Here is a 14,882-nt window from a genome sequence, read left to right as displayed (position 1 = left end):
CAAAATGTTAATGAATACAACAACTCAGAGTTCCTAAAGTAAAACTGACACATTACAACAAGTAGCACTAATGAAAGGCAACTTTGTGAGGAACTTTAGCTGGGTATTCTATGATCATTTCTTTTTTTTTTTTCTTGTCATTATTCAAAACCACAAATTTACATATGCAAAGAACAAGACCAGTTACAAATAGAACTGCAGGAGGATGGCTGCTGCTCTGTAAAGAGAACAAGGAGCAAAGCCAGAGAGCCACTAAGAAAAGTGGGTAAAACAATGATGAGGTTCCTCCCGAGAGATGTGGGAAAGTAATTCCCTCTTCTTCCTCCCCCTTCCGTGTGGACTGTGCCAGTATTAACAGGGTTTCTTCTCTTATCCTGAGTTATAAGCGTTCTGTTCAGCTCGTCTTCACATGGTTCTCAAGGGTGGTTATTCCAGAACTCAGTTGTAATTTTGATGTGGTTGTGGGAGAAGGTGAGCACAGTGTTTAACCTACTCCCCCACCTTGACCAGAAGTCTCTAATGATCATTTCCTTTTAATACTATAGTCCTATTTGTTTCAGCTTGCTTATCATATAGATCATGCCACTACTAACCAAAAACCATTCTTGAATATACAAATATTTAAATTTAACGCTGCAAAAGCTACACTCTTATATATTAAATTCTAATTAATCTAGTACTTGCCTATTTTCCAAACCATTTTAAAATTTATTCTTATTTCTCTATTCCTCTAAATCAAAATGTAACATGGTACCTTAGTTCCATATTTTATTAAGCAAACTGAGTTTTGTCAAGTTTGGGAATGTTTCCCAAGTTCTTAGACTTTAAAATAACTGATTCTGGAAACTTTATAGTAAATCATAGTTTTCCCCTGTGTTACAGCTCTACTCAAATGAAAACTAAAATGAATTGAAGGAAAAAAATTAAGTGCTTCTTTAGGTTAAATCAACACTTTTTCTTTTAAACACAAAGTCTATGCTTTAAGCAGCCAGCCCCATTTCATCCATTTAATCATTAAATTGTGGTATTTCCCCTTAGGGAAGGTACTATATAAATAAACAATAATGAGATCTTTTTTTACCCATCACAGTGATATTACAACAGTGGTAACATCAGGCTGCTCTGTCAGACTATAAATTAGTGAACTCTATGAACTTCCTTAATATACACCAAGGATATGTATCACAGCACTGTGAGAAAAACTGCCAACAATCTACATGCCTATCAATAAAGAAAATAGTTTAATAAATTATGCAGTATCTGGACCACAGACAGGCGAGCAGCAATTAAAAACAGTAAGGTGGAACTTCACCTTTCAACACAGACATGTAAGGCCTGTTGTTACATGAAAAATGAAGCTGCAAAACATTTTGTAAAGTATTCTTTTATACCAAAAAGCACATACAAAACTACATATTTCTATAAGCCTGTAACTCTAAATAACAGTAAAAGATACAGAAGTATACATACTAAAATGAAAACAGTGATTAGTTTCTTCTAGATGATGAGCAACCAGGTGGTGGCCTACAGGAACATGAACTACATCTGTATTGTTTTGATTTGTTGTTGGCAAACAAATGCATTCACTGATTAGTTGATTTTAAATGAACACAATTTAAAAAATATTGTTCAAAAATTATATGGGGTTTTAATAAAAAATATGAGGAATTAAAACAAAATTTCCCTAATAACAATTCCAAAGGTCAGAATTTTCTTTCTCAGTGGCAAAAGGAAAAATGACTAAATATTACAACTTTAAAATAACTTTCCAATCATGATCCACAATAAATTCCAGATAATTATGAAAATAAAAGAAAAAACTGTGAACAAATTAAAGCACGGTATTTACCTGATCTGGCAAGAATTAACTAAAAAATCAAGTTTTAAAATTTTACATAAACATTTTAATAAAAAATTTATATATAACTAATAAGTTTTACATTTTATATAAGTAGTATATAAAATATTGATACTTACTAATTTTAAGTGGTGGCATTATAAAAAATTCCTTTTCTCCTTTATATATTTCATATTTTCCAAACTTTCCAAAGAATAGCTATTGCTTTTATAATTTAAAAACACTGTTTCCTTTAAAATAACTTTCATCCAAAAATAAAATAAGTTCTATGAAGACTTAAATTGGCCCTACAAGTATGTAAGTGTTTACAAGTATAACAATCCATTTTACTCGGTCAGTCTGTTCAACCCTGAGGCCGGAAAAAAAGTCATACACAAAACCGCAAGATGGAAGTCTAAAACCGGGAATGTGCCCAAATTACTAAATTTAGCTTTGTGATTTTTCAAAATGATGCTCTAGCTCTAACAGTTATAAAAAGCTGAGGTTAAATTGTTTTCACATATGAAAATGATCCTATGTCAGCCAATATCCTGTACTATGCCCTCCCAAATTATTAAAGAAAGAGTTCTTATTTATCATTTCTATCCACCGCCACTGGTTTGGGGGTATTTTTTTTTAGCAATATTCTTGGTGTTTGGGCTCATTAACCCCTTAACAATCCCAATCTCACCACTTCTAAGAGATTTTATGTGGATGACATGACCTAGAACTTATAAAATTTGAGAACATTTTTACATGTAGACAATATACCGCCATTTACATTTGCAATGAAATTATTCACTGAGTAGACATGTATTGAGCATTTATTATAACAGGGCAAAGTACAAGGTCCTGAACACAAGAATGTTTACAACCTACTGAAGGAGAAACACAGTAAACTGTTGCACAACAGAAAGTGCTAACACAATGTATTCACAGGCAGGGGGACTGACGGGGGAGGGGGAGGCTGATGAAGGACAAGGAGCAGGACAAAGGAGACTGCAGAGATACATTTTGAACAAAGTACGGAAAGATAAATAGAACAAAATCTTAAAGCAGTGATATGCTACACATTCCAGGAACACAAAACACCAATGTGTTCTACCTATTGAACTACCTTGTCTTCAATCTACGTATTAAATGTTATACTAATTACAGTTACCATGTATGCATCAGTCAACTCCATTAGAAAGCCATTTGCCACTCCTTTGTAAGTGTAGCGGTATGAATTTCTGGTCAGGTCATATTCCCTCAAACAAATGTACCACTAAACTTTGAGTAGACATAAAAATTGTTAACCAAAAACAAAATAACATTGAACAAATAACAACCAAACAAAACTCAAGCCCTGAATAGTCTAATTGGAAAAGGAGAGGATCCTTTTACAGGTCATATACACCTCCTGACCTGTATTTTGCAATCTGCTCCCAGACTGTCAATAGATAAGCTGCACAGCTCTCAAGACAGGAGACTGATCTTTGGCAAAGCCAGGCATCCACCCCAGACGCCTGCTATCCCCATACACTGCCCTCAGACGAGCCAAGGTAGGCCTGGAACTTGAGAAGGTTTATTTCCAATCTGGAAAGTTGCCAACATGTCTCATTCAGTGTCGAAGGACTAGGGCCAGCCCAGCCCCCCATGCCCAGATCCAAGGCAGCAGTACTTTCTGTACGTACTCCTGACCCAGAAGTGACCTGCACACATTCTTCCGTGCCTGCTAACAGCCACACAAGAATTTGCTCAGCCTGGTTACCATCGAGACCCTAACCTTACGCCTGGCAATCCAGGTCGTGAATGCACTGATCACAGATGTGTCTTAGAACCTGGCACAAGGCTTCCACACTGCAGGCAGGCAAATGATTGTAAATGAATCAATGAACAAACTGGTCTAAATCCCTCAGAATGTAGCTGAAGATCAAGCTTTCCTCTGTTTTTACTATAAAAAGGCTGGTTGATATGTTATCACTTTCTTCTGTATTTGAAAATGTGTGAATCGCCTCATTAGGTATTTTTCCCCCCAATTTAATCACTTCCAGGTCCCTAAAATTTTCTCTAATTATGCAGCTTATTCTGAACCCTAGCTTCTTCACAGTGGTTCAATTATAAAATTTAGTATCAGGCCAAACATTCCAGTTCCTACTTACTACTTATTGTAATTGAAGGAATATTCATAATTTTATATGAAACTTGGGCAAATCCAATAACCTTCATACAGAAACATTCTTCATTCTTCCCTCCTAGAATATGAATTAAGTTGCCAAAGACTGTTTCATTCTTACTATTCACCACTATCACTAGCATAGTATTTACACCAATTGTATTAACTCACATATTACAAATTCTGTATCACAATTATAAGAATTAGTCTGTTAAGTGTTTTTAATGTTACTAACCAATGTCACCCATAAAAATTTAACTAAAAAAGCACACAAATAAACTTACAGTCACTTTCCTACCTCACAGAATCAACTTAGTTTCCTGAAAAGTCAAATAAAGATATTTAAAATCTAAATCTTTGAACAGGGTAATTGAACAATTCGCTTTAATAATCAGTGTATTTACTAAAATAACAGGACAACTAACACTGTTCATAACACTGTCTCCAAATATTAGCACTCCCATAAAGGCCCCAATATCACCTCCATCCTATAAAAACTTGTGATGACCTAATGTCTGTCTGATAGGGAAAAAAGGCAGTAAGGTATAAAATCCCTCCACACTCTGCCTTTTCTGCTGTAAACACTTCTGTACTTTCATCCATACCTGAACTTGCCCCAACTCCTTTCAGAGCTGATTTCTCCACCTGTGCTCTTGATCCCATCTGTTCCCAACTCTTCCAGATTCTGGGTTCTCCACAGTGTGTCTGAACTGTTATTTTAATTGCGTATATTTTATTATACATCTCAATAAGCTTAAGGAAAAATATACATCCAAAATCCAACCCCTTTTTACCATCTCCATTGTTTCCGTCCTGATGTCTCTGAAGTGGCTTTAGTCATTTCCTCACCACTACCTCCTCTGTATCAGAAAGATTAGTAAAACAATGGTTCCTAATGTAAAATGTTTTCTTTATACTAAGACCTAAAATATCAGTCAAGAAGGAGAATTTTCTGACTGGATAATGAAGACAGTTTACCTAACTTAGGCTATTTAGAGTAAAAGAAATAATTTCAGTCTTCACTTACATGAATGATAAGGATTAAAAATGTGTTTATGGCCCTGACCGGGTGTGGCTCAGTTGGTTGGGCACTGTACTGCAAAGCTAAGGGTCACCAGTTTGACTCCCCAAGGGTCAGGACATACACGCTTGGGTTGCGGATTCAGTCCCAGTTGAGGCAGGTACAAGAGGCGACCTATCGATACTTCTATTTCGCATTGATGACTCTCTCCCTCTCTTTCTCTCTCCCTTCCCATGTCCCTAAAAACTAAATAATCTTTAAAAACTGTGTTTATGTAAAGGTACATGTGTATTCATATACACCAATGATTGAATGTCCTACATCTTGAGAAGGTAAAATATAAAGACAGAGCATTTTAAGTTAGACATGAAGAATCTTCATGAAGCACAAAAGATAAAAAGAGGTTATGGAAACTTCATCTCAGAAGCACTTTAAAATAAAGATAAAATGGTGAATGACCTGTTTCGAGTGGTTTAAATATGATCTGCCTGGAATCAAACAACTAGATTCAACAGGATTAACTTCTGCTTCAAAATTTTGTAATGAGTAATGAGTATATTATTTTACTAATTTCAGTAATTCTTAAATCTCCACCACAGATTATGCTCTATTTAACAACTTCATGAGACACTGATGGTTTTAACAATTAGCATACAAAAACTAAATGTTTAAAATATTTTGGTTGCCAGTGTTAAGTTTCCTCAGTATTTGACAGAAAGCTTTATTTACACAGATTTAACATTAAAAAGGTAAAACAACTGAAATGTATGCTGAAATCGCCTAGGGACCTTTGAAAAATTACTGACACCTAGGTCTCACCCTCCAAAATCCGGCGTTTAGTCGGTCTAAGCTGTGGGCCAGGTATCAGGATTTTGAGAGCCCTAGAATTTCTTCTTTCACTTCTAACAGTAACAAACGGAAATTCAATCACTTCCACATTGATACAGTAATTATTTGGAAAGTTTCATTTTTATTGCAAGGAGAAATAAGGGAAAGATTTCATGTGGTCTTAAACAATTTAGGGGAATTTTTAATGTTCAGGCTGTAACTTTGATTAGCTGATTTTTTTCCCTTTAATTTACAGAAAAATACACTTAGCATGTTGTGTACAATTATCAATACTGCAGCTTTGATAAGGACCAAGTACAGAAAACTGTATCTTCAGTTACAACACACATTCATTCATCATTTTCTTGAAGATTCATACATATTTTAGGAAAGGCCAATAAAAACACCCTTTGCAGAATCCTTCTGTGAAGAAAACTTCTGTAAGGAAAAGCACTGCTAACTTACAGTTTCTGTCTTTACATTTACAATATACTTCTGTATATTTCTTGGGCAAGGCCATCTACAATATTCTTGTTAACAACACTAAAATTCTTTAATTATATTGTTGTCCATTAAGGGTCAACTAAATTGTCAATCTGACATTTAAAAAATCAGTAAAGATAAATCAATTAAAAGACATCTAACTTTCAAATACATAAATAATAGTTCTTGGAAAAAATGAAAGGTATAAAGAAGGGTAGTTCAGAAGTTCACAAATAGAGAACAAATACTTAACTGTATAGTAATAAACTATATGAGAAAATTATTTCTGGCCATGTTTTCAAATAGGTATTGATAGGGGAACTCCAGAGTTGGAGATTTTAGCTGTAGTTATAGTTGATAGGCTTAAGTGATTAATGCGTGTGGAAAGCTGTAATTCTAGGAACTGGAATGACGACCTACCTGACTCCTGGAGGATGACAAGCAATTCAACCTTTATGCCTCAAGGGTCTGCAAGAAATGGAGATGGTATCTGAGCCACTGTGTTCCAGCAAGGCATGTGCCCAGGGAGGGAACATCCTGATGCAGGTAAAGAATTGCTGATCAACAGATGAAAATCGCCCCGGACTGCAATTTCTGATTAACCTTTTTTCCCCCAAACTCCCTACCTACCTTTTCCTTCTCCTTATGAAAAGGTCAGCTTGAGATGAGACATTAAGATAATTTTTAGGGTACATAAGCCGCCATCTTCTCAGATTGCCGGTGTCCGAACAAAGCTCCCTTAAAGACTCAACCCTTGTCTGTACTTACCGGTTCTGGTAGTGGCAGGCAGCACAAGTGCCAACTTTTCTGGCTTCAGTATCTCGTATGACGTCTCTTTACATATCCGTATAGCAATCTCCCTATGGTATCTCCCTATGCAAAATAATTAATATATTTACAGCAATAATTTCCTTCTAACCTTTGTCCATCCCCAAACTCACAAGCACCTTGAAGGTAAAAAAGTAGATTGCTACATCTGAAGCACAACTCTCTCCCAAAATTCTTGTACTTAAATTCAGATCCAAAATAGACCAGATCGATTACTGGCACCTCAACAATCTAAAATTGTAAGTGAAAAAGTTACTTATGAACTTTGCAACAGGTATGACCTTTAAAATGCTAATAGTAAAATGGGCAGGCAAAATATTATTTCTGTACTGAATTTAAAATTGCAACAAACTGCTATTAATTTGAGCAGAATCTGTGAATCATGTTTTTTAAAATTACTTATTACAGTTTCAGTATGTCAATATAAATGTTTTTATTATTTCACTAATTCTTTGTATATTCTACTCAGAATTTAAAAGCTTCCATATCTCACTTAAAGACAGTCATACAACATTCAAGAACAAGTTGAAGAAGACTCAACAGAGCTACAGCAGCCACAACAAATGTCCATCTGAAACGACAGTCGAACTGATATGGCTCCTGTGTGAAAGGGTTAAGAACTTTTTACTTTTTATTTCAAATTATTCTGATGTCATTAATAATATATAGAAAGCAACATAAACAACAAATTTAGGGAAGATAGGTAAGCCCAAAATCTAATCCAATGTGTGTGTATACATATACATATACACAAAATATTTTTGCACTGTTTTAATATACACTGAGTTTTCCAGAAATACAATACCAAGTAAATGGAAAAAGACTGTCCTTTAGTTGGAACCTTACCAAAAGGAGTTCATCACTTTGGAGAAAGTCATGTTAGCAATGCTGATCATGACAATGGAGTCATCAGGATAACATATCTATTTGTTAGTTTAATTTGCAGCAGCTGCAGTCACGACTATGCTACATATGGCTATTAGTATCTCATTATTTCATTCTGTCTTATAGTATTGAAGTATCTAAACTTCCACATACTGAAATACATATATTAACACATAATAAATGGATACTTAAATTCAAATTTATATCATTTATAGTATAAATATTATTAATGTAAGTATTAATATATTTAATCACTGTGACAAACATAATTTCTAATTACTTGCTTTTATATTACTATATTTTTAATTTTATGCATACAAATATGTGTATACATATGTACATATATGTAAGTTTTTTGTCTACTAATTTCATATCAGTACAGCAGATGGGGTATTGCAAAATAATTGTTTTGAAAAGAGGGCACCAAGTCTGACCAAATACAGAATTACTAATATAACAGTAAAAGAGAATGAGACTATGGCCAGCAACCTGACACATTAAAGGAAGAATGAGAAACAACGGGATGAAGTATATTGAAAGTACTTTGGGAGAGAGTACTGTGCAAAAGGAGAAAGAAGTCTCAACAGGAAGGGGTTGTCAACATCAGTGAATGAATCAGAGGAGCTGCTGACAACTGAAAACAGACCAATGGACTTGAAAATGGGAAGGGCACTGGTAATCTTTGAACAGTTTCAGAATAGTAGTTGAGGTAGGAATGATACTATAGTGAAAAGAGTGAACAAAGAAAAAGTAGAAACAGCCTTCTCTTTCAAGTTTAGAGTGAGGGGCAGAGAAATGAGGCAAAAGAACAAGGATGGCAAGATATAAAGGACGTTTCACTGGTTTCAGTTTTTTGTTGGTTAGGCTAGAAAAGACTCCTAAGGTAAATCCAAGTTTATCTGAGATAACAAGTCTTGACTTCATCATATATGCCTAATTACAAGTTTTAAGAAATATTTTGCCCTGAGATGTTCACAGATGATAAAATTATCTCTGGAATCTGACTCAAAATAATCCAGAGGGAGGGAGAATAATTATTGATAAAGAAAAAGGTAAATTGAGATGAGCCAGGAGTTGCTAACTGTTGAATCTGGGTGATAGGCACACAGTAGTTCATATGTTCTTCTTTTCTGAATATGCTTAAAGCTTTCCATAAGAAATTTTTTTTTAATATTCTCTAAAATATGCTCAACTATGTTTCACTTTTATATATAATGTTATTCTCTTTTCTATTGTTTATGCTATTATAGTTGTCCCAACTTTTTCCCCTTTTGCCCTCCACCCAGTCCACCCCCCACCCCCAATCCCCACATCATGGTCCATGTCCACGGCTCATTCATACAATATGTCGTTCTCTTAAATGTCACACTGATGATGCTGATTTTTCTCAAGGTATATTTTAAGGGTCTTCTTAAGCAGTGATTATACATGAATTGCTGACTTACCCCAATTTCTCACATAACCTGCCAGCTGACCACAGCAAGCAATTTCATATTCAGTTAGATGAAAAAAGGAGGTGAGAAAAACAGATGAAAGCTGGCAGTTGCCTCCCCTTCCCCATTCCTTCTCACTAGACTTTCAGGATTGAGAGATTCCTGGCCAACAAACAAAAGCAGAACCGGGCCACTCCCCAATGGACTCAGATGAAAACTGGTAATGAAAACAGGCACAACTCCAAGAGGAGGCAATGGAGAAGAACCAAGCTAAGCCTACAGGGAACTGCACGTGAGATGGGTCAAGTACGTGCGCTCTGTCTGGGTCGCTTACACTTACCACGTCACTGCAAAGATCACTACTGTCTGGTGAGCTGGGTGTGTTTTACTGGGAAGTTAATGGAACAGTGAATTTTCTCTTGGTTAACATTCTTCCACACTACTAGGTTGGTTCAGTAATAAATATGTGTGACCTTCAAAAAATAAAATAGGTGAAAGCTGGTCGTAGAGTTCTGGGTCACAGAGTTCAAAATCTATTCCCTAAGGAATTCTATTGACAGTATCCATACTATTACATTAAAAATGTTTATTTTCTAGTCACAGATGTACATAAAATGTGTCTGAAATAACCTCTAACTTTTTCAACTGCCCAACATTGACAGAAAAAGTGACCTCTGAATTAATCAAGCCATATGAATTATCTTTTCAGTTCTGCCACTAATTTAGCTGAATGATCTTTACCAAGTCTCTTAATCTCTCTAAACCTGTTTCTTCAACTTCTTAATAAAGAACTGGAATTCAATTAACTCTGTGGTAATGTCTCACTCAACCTTTCTAGGCTTTCCACATGTCTAGCCTACAAGAAACCCAAACACATTCACAACTCAAGTCAACAATTATCTAGACCAGCACTTCTCCAAATGCGATCAATGGACCCCTGGAGATCCCTAAGAGCTTTACAGAAAGTCAGCAAGGTCAAATTAGTTTCATACTAACACATTTGCCCTAATAATGTAGAACCAATAATGGGTAAAACTTCTACCAGTTTATCTAAAGTCAAGGTAGTGGCACCAAGCCATACCAGTGGTCACCTGCACCAACAGTAAAGAGAATGCTGCTTCACTTAAGAATACCTTTGGGCCCTGGCTGGTGGGACTCAGTGGACTGAGCGCTGACCAGGGAACCAAAGGGTTGCCAGTTGGATTCCCAGTCAGGGTACATGCCTGGGTTGTGGGCCAGGTTCCCAGTAGGGGGTATGTAAGAGGCAACCACACACTGATGTTTCTCTCCCTCTTTTTCTCCCTCCCTTCCCCTGTTTAACAAATAAAATTAAAAGAATCTTTTAAAAAAGAATGTACTGATTTCATTGGATCTTGATCCTCAAATATGCAACTTTTTAATATTCTATATAACAAAACAGAAATCGTGCATAAAGTACAGAGTATGATGGTTGACTCAAGGAAAATATTTGTGTGAATGTTTTGAGTTCTAATCTTCAGGAACTGAATGACCTTTTTTTTTTTTTTCATGAAACACCATTTTCACTGGAGAGAATGATTAACAAACCTTAGTTATTCAAACTCTGATTTCTGGCAAAGAGGTCTTACATGTTCATTTATTTGTTTTCTGAGCGAAGCCTGTCCCTTCAAGGAAAGCAAGTGACAAATATTTGTTGACAATGGTAAAATTTAAGTGATAAATAGAATCTGGGAAAACCTGTATCTGCCACCTGAGCATAATAGCTTGTGCTGTTTATATTTAAATACTTAAAAGACTTTTCTGATGAGATCAAAGTATGATTTTAATATTACATAAATTTAGAAAATCTGTATAACTCAGTGAAACAGTATATTCCAAATGACCAATACATCATGTTATAAAATCATGCATTGGTAAAAGATCCAAAGTGCAAAACAGAACAACGAACTGTAACAGAACAACGAATTGTAACGTAACAGAGTACAAAAAGTTCACTGATAGGTTCAAGATTCTATTTTGGAACTTTTAGAAATTACCACTTGCTGAGTTTTAGTGAAGTATTAAAGAACATTCAGAATTACCTGAAAAAGTTAAATCAGTACTTCCTTTCCTAATGATATATCTGTGTGAGACTAGATTTTCTTCATGCACAGTTCAACCAGAACAGCATAATGCAACAAACTGAATGCATAAGCAGATGGCAATCAAACTGTCTTCTTTTGGTGCCTTCATCTCATGGCACACATAATCTAATTACTAAAATTCTGTGACACACCAAAAAATATATTTTTTGCCAATCTGACAAAAAAAATAGGTCTAATTCTGATTCATTCAAACCAGACAACTATTGCTGTTGGTTGGTGTCATTTTTTTTTATTTGACAGTCTAAGGGAAAAGGGGTCAGTGTCCCTGACTAAATAGTCAGGTATTGGGTGTTTTAAAAATTCTTGTGGCGGACTGGTTGAAAATTGCTGCTCTAGAGTATCAGTTTAGAAATGCTGGTCAAGCTGATATAGAAAGAAATCTTGGGGGAAATCTGCATATGAGTAAGAGTTGGAACCACAGGACTGATATAATTATCAAAAATAAGAACAGAGTGAGTAGAGCAAAGTGCAAAGTCCAGGATTTTATGAGATATGAACATTAAAGGCACAGGCAGAGAAAATTAAGCAGTAAAAATAAAAAAGGAAAAAGTGGAAGAACTGAGAGAGTACGTGACCACAAAAGCAAAGAGGAGAGTGTTCAAGGAGAATTAGTTGGTCAACAGCTGAAGAGGCTGGGAAATAGTAATGATCTCAGTGAGGCCACCGAAGCTATCAATCAGAAGGGTACTGAGTAGTCTCTGTTGAGTGTTTAGGGACAGAAGGCAGACGACAGCGAATCCGGGTTTGTGGCCTCATTAGCATGCTATTAGGGACAAGAAATAACTATTTTACCCAAGGCTACGTGAAAGTATTTTTTCCAAACAGAGGTTCGATTGCTTTCAACTACAATAATTTTTAATAAAACTACCTCTCTAAAATGTGTTATTTTCAGAGAATTTATTTCAGAATAGTGTAAAACACCGATTTAAGCATTTAAACAGAACACTAGCATTTACCTAATAAATTTTATGACAAAAACAATTTACTACTGTGCAATATATTAGACCTCAATCTATCACTTAAAAGAGTATTCTTAATGTAGATAAGCCTACTAAAGAACATTTTAGTGAAAATCCAACAAATAGCATTTACTTAAGAAAAACACACCCTATTATCCAATCCCTTATTAGTAGTATCAAGCAAAATATGAGCTCAAACTTAATTTAGGCATATTTATATGAAGTGTGTGTACAGCCAGACTTATGTTTATGTAAAGGTAACATGTGAAAGACACATATTAGTGTAAATGATTGTTTTAGAAAAAATCATTTTTAGAAAACAATCATTTGTTTGACAAAAAGACTCTTCCCTTTGCAAAAGAAATCACTACTGGGATCCTTTCAATAAATATGAAGTTTTACCAGGGTAATACAAAATTACAATTTAATTTTTTACTTACTTAATTTACACAAAACTTTACAAGAATACATTTGTTTAAAGCAAATCTATAAAGCATGCGTTAAAATGGGTAGTTGTTATGGTGTTTAAAAACGGTGAGTAATGGTTTAGACTTTACATGCCAGAAGGTCTCCCTTCTCTCACCAATGGCAGGGGAGGCTGGAGCACTGTGAAGCGTGGAAATCAGGGGGTGAGGACCAAAGAGGGTCTACCACAGAGGAGGTGCCTACCTTAGACTTGAAAGCAGACAACAGCTGCATGATATCATCCTTGCATCCTTATCATCCTTGATTAGGCATAGAAAGACAGAACAAATTAATCCTGAAGGAGTTTTTTCAAAGCTTTGAGTCTTTAAAGAACACACAAAGCAAAGACTCTGGATCCAGGTCACCTGAAGATCGTGACCCTCACGACTATACCACCTTCGCAAGCTAGTCAGACCTCAGTTCTCAGCTGTGAAATGGGATAAGAAGAACTGCCTCACAGGGTCAACATTAGGATTAAGTGAGAAAATGACTTTAAAATACTCAAAGCGGTGGCACATCACTGACCCTCAAGAATTATTAGAATTGTACTGTTCCAGGGTCATTTTGGATCACTCATTTAATGTATCATTACAACATACTGCCACCTCCCAACTGGAGACATAAACCTTTGACTGTTAAATCTTGGTGACCTACACAACTGTCCGCATGTACTGAAAATAGTAGCCTTTGTCAATGTTTTATGCCAAACAGTATGATCCTAGAGAACATGAGCAAAGTCCATGAGATTCTGGATGAGTTCCAGAAGCACACCTTTAATAAATAATGGCCCATTTCCTGACATACTAACATTCTGTATATAGCCATCAGGCTATCTCCATATTTGCTAGTAACTCATTTAAGTCACCAAATTAAAGGAGGGATTGACACAAAGGAAAAAGGACTCATGGACATGGACAACATTGTGGTGATTGCTGGGGCAAGAAGGGTCTAAGGGAACTAAATCGTAATGGGAAAAAATACAATAAAGATTAATTTTTCTTAAATGGGAGATGAATTATAAAAAAATAAACAAGTGCTTTAAACATTCCTAATTTATGTGGCACTCCCTTCAAAAAAGCAAATTTATCAGTAAAATGTACCTCTATGAAATACAAAATTCTAACTTAAATTTTTTTTTCTGATTTCTAAAACATTTATAGTGAAAACTGGTTATATAGTCAAACTCATTCAATTCCCTTCCTCCTCTCCCCTCACCACTACACCTGACAGAAAATCCTTCTCAAACTAATATAAACTTCCTCAAGTAGCCATTGAGTACATGACGACTAGTTTTGCACTTTATACTCAGCTGTTGTCTCCATTATCTCCGTGGTCAGCACAAGCCATAGTTCTGTTTGAAACCTCAAGTACAAGCATAACAGATCCGTCATCCTGCTCTTGTTATCTTCAAGTCAACAATGACAGACAGGAAAAGCACAGAAACTAATACATTCCTCTTCAAAACACATACATAAGCATACACTTTGTTCTTCCCCAAAATACCAAAAGGATAACAGACAGCAAATCATGCCCACAAACCAAAACACAGCTATTTCATCTAATTTTAGAAAAAAAATCACAAGGAACCAGCGAAAAGCTCTCCCTGGAATAACTCAATCCTCAAATCAGGGAAATTCAAAGAGCACAACATGGAAAAACCAACAGCCTCAATTCTCTCTTGCGGGATACTAATTCTATCAGTGTCAAATCAAAATGAACAATATGTTTTTAGAAGATACCACAAAAGTTCGAAATCTATCCTTTAAAAAAAAAGCCCACTTACAGAGAAAATATCTAAATGTATGATTTTCAAGCACAGACAATATTTGGTTGCTGTGTATGAGTTTGATATGATTTCAAAT

General features: G+C 35.5%; 1 protein-coding gene across 9 annotated transcripts in view; it reads right to left on the bottom strand.

Moving 5' to 3' along the window:
* The window catches only part of MYO6 (myosin VI), a 156,655-nt gene that overhangs the window by 132,006 nt on the left and 9,767 nt on the right, over positions 1–14,882 (bottom strand). Inside the window, exons 2-3 of one of the 9 annotated variants that reach the window (XM_053913989.2) lie at positions 7,096–7,200; positions 6,748–6,795 (exon numbers count right to left, since the gene is read on the bottom strand). The exons of 6 other annotated variants lie outside the window; for them this stretch is intronic. The gene's annotated coding sequence lies outside the window, so the exon portion shown is untranslated. Of the gene's footprint in view, positions 1–6,747; positions 6,799–7,095; positions 7,201–14,882 lie in introns of those variants that run through there. 2 more of the 9 variants (XM_053913990.2, XM_053913991.1) reach the window with 2 other exon arrangements.

The sequence above is a fragment of the Desmodus rotundus genome, chromosome 11 (assembly GCF_022682495.2).
Source record: "Desmodus rotundus isolate HL8 chromosome 11, HLdesRot8A.1, whole genome shotgun sequence".
Taxonomy (NCBI): domain Eukaryota; kingdom Metazoa; phylum Chordata; class Mammalia; order Chiroptera; family Phyllostomidae; genus Desmodus; species Desmodus rotundus.
This window is presented reverse-complemented; position numbering and strand designations above follow the sequence as displayed.